The sequence below is a fragment of the Pinus tabuliformis genome, chromosome 2_1 (genome assembly GCF_031772625.1).
Source record: "Pinus tabuliformis cultivar Carrire ecotype Pingquan chromosome 2_1, CPIR1, whole genome shotgun sequence".
Taxonomy (NCBI): Eukaryota; Viridiplantae; Streptophyta; class Pinopsida; order Pinales; family Pinaceae; genus Pinus; species Pinus tabuliformis.
The window spans coordinates 803,315,684-803,318,674 of record NC_142299.1 but is presented as its reverse complement, the minus strand read 5'-3'; positions in this window follow the sequence as shown (position 1 = coordinate 803,318,674).

Sequence of the window (2,991 nt, the reverse complement as noted above, 5' to 3'; positions counted from 1 at the left end):
TCCCCTCAACATACCCCCAACCCCCCGTCATCCCCTCTAGCATCAAACTCTCACACCCCTCCCCCGCCCTCAGTAGACAGAATTCTAACCAGAAAACAGTCAAAGGAAGCACCTCCAAATGTAGAATACCAAAAAAAAGTAGGAAGAAAGACAAACAAAGAACTCAGAGATGAAGCAACAACAAAGGAAATGGCATTAGGAACGCAACAACCTATGGAAAGCTTCTTAGGAAGGAATACAGGAAGCAACGAAAAGAACCAACAAAGAGGGAAAGGAGCCTTACACCACCTAACAAGTAAATAATGATAGTGGTCTCCTGGAATTGCAGAGGAATGGGATCATCCGTCAAAGAAAATGCCACAAGAGACATTCTGGAAAAAGAAAACCCAGATATCCTTATGATTTAGGAGACAAAAACAAACAATCAAGAAACTGAAAATATATAATAAAAAAAATCAGAAATTATGAAGGGGAAGCAATACAGGCAACATGAGCGTCTAGAGGTATTTGCACAATATGGAAAAAAGGAACATGGGAGTTAATAAAATACAAAAAAGACCAGCATTGGATCCAAACGAACCTAATGCAAACCAACACAAAAGAGAGGTATAGTGTTATAAATATATATGCCGCAAATCACTACAAGGAAAAAGAGCAATGTCGGGCCACCATAAAAGAAGTTCTCAAAGAAATACAAGTTGGGAAAATAATTATAGGGGGAGATTTAAATTTGGTAAGAAGTATAGAAGAAAAGTTTGGAGGAACGGGCCACCATAAAAGAAGCTCTAAAAGAAATACAAGTTGGGAAAATAATTCTAGGAGGAGATTTAAATTTGGTAAGAAGTATAGAAGAAAAGTTTGGAGGAACATGCCATACTAACCCATCCAGGGATATTCTAAAAGAAATAATGGAACAACACAATTTAATAGACATCCCGCCTAGCAACGGGAAATACACTTGGAGCAATAAAAGAGTGGGAAAAAGAAACATAAAAGAGAGACTGGATAGAATTTTGATACAAGAAAACATAGTAGTAGTGCACAGCTCCATAAAGTCAAAAATTATACATACCACAACATCTGACCATAAACCGGTGACAATAGTCATGGGCAATATGGAAAATCAGGGACCGCTCCCGTTCAGATACAGCTCAATTTGGGACAGCAACACAAAAATTAGCGAAATAGTCAAGGAAGCATGGGAGCCAAGAGTAACAGGATCACCACAGTATATCTGGGAAATAAAATTAAAAACTGCAAGAACCAAACTAAAGGAATGGGCAAGAGCAAATGAAATTAAAAAAAAAAGAGAAGAAAAAAGAGTTACAACAGAAAATGGAAAGCATGCAAACTGAAAAAGAAAACAGAGAAGAAGGCAAGCAAGACTACCTTAGAGAGAAGGAAATCTTCTAGGAAATATATAGGGAAAATAGGAAAGAAGAAGAAGGGGCAAGACTGAAATCTAGAAGTCTGTGGCTCAAGGCAGGGGACAAAAACACATCCTTTTTCCACAATACAACGAAAATAAGAAGGGAAAGAAATCAAATAGAAAAAATTCAAGTCGAAAGCCAAGAGGTCAGAGGTGCGGAGGAACTAAAAAAAGCAGCCTATCAGCACTTTAAAACCTTACTATCAGCGAGTGGAGAAATGGCTGAGAGTGAAGATTTCTTGAAATACACAAAAAATGAAAAAAGAACAAAATGCTGCAATGTGCAAGGATCCCACAGAAGAAGAGGTAGTGGCGGCTATATGGAGCCTGCATCCAGACAAAGCCCCTGGGGCAGATGGTTTCACAATAGCATTCTACAGATCTCACTGGCATATCATCAGAAAGAATTTCTTAAAAATGGTGAAGAATGTCTTCAAAAAAAAAATAGGAGGCAACACATAATCCTCCTATCTTGTTGTACTCCCAAAGGAAGCAAACCCCTCAACTTTCAATAGGTTTCACCCTATCTCTATTTTCAATTCTTCTTACAAGATAATAACAAAAATAATTGCAAACAGAATCAAGGAAGTACTCCCAATAATTATATCTGAAAATCAAGGAGGTTTCCTGCCCAACAGGCAAATCATAGATAATGTCATTATTGTACAAGAAGTTGTTCACTCTAGTATGCTAAGACAAGAGAAAGGCCTCATAATCAAGCTAGATATGGCTAATGCATTTGACAGGGTCAACCATCCATATCTAATGGTTGTCCTCCAGAAACTTGGTTTCTCAAGAGAAATACGGGAAGTCATACAGGCATGCATTTCTACCCCTTGGATTGCCCCCCTTATAAATGGAAGGCCCAGTGACTTCTTTCAAAGCACAAGAGGCCTTAGGCAAGGTTGTCCTCTCTCTCCCTTCCTATATATTATAATGGCAGATACTTTAAGTAGGGTTTTGGAAAACCAAATAAAGGAAAGAAGCATCACAAGGATCAGAATAGCAAGAGGAGTTAAAACAATAAACCACTCACTTTTTGCTGACGATACATTGCTGCTGGGAGGGGCTTCAACAATAATAGCAAGGAGGTTCAAAAAAGTTCTGGATGATTTCCTACAGGTATCAGGTGGGCTATTAAACAATGCAAAATGCAGGATATATGGATGGAATACCCCCCAAGAACTATGCAAAGGATCTCACAAATCTTAGACATCCCTGTATAGGAAAAATGGACACACTTCTTCTATCTGGGACTTCCAATCTCAAAAGATAACTTGAAGACAGAAATATGGACTAGAAAAATTGAAAAAATGAAAAACAAGATACAAAGCTGGGGTATGATGTGGTTGAATATGGCAGGAAGGGTAATACTAATCAAAGCACTCCTTGTAGCTCTACCTATCTACCAATATACAATAATCATGGCTCCAGCAAGTGCTCACAAACAAATGGAGTTAATCTTAAGAAGTTTCTTGTGGCAGGGGGGAAGCAAGAAAATAAAAAATTTAGCCTGGTTAGGTGGGAGAAAGTAGTTCTTCCTTATGAACAAGGAGAACTAT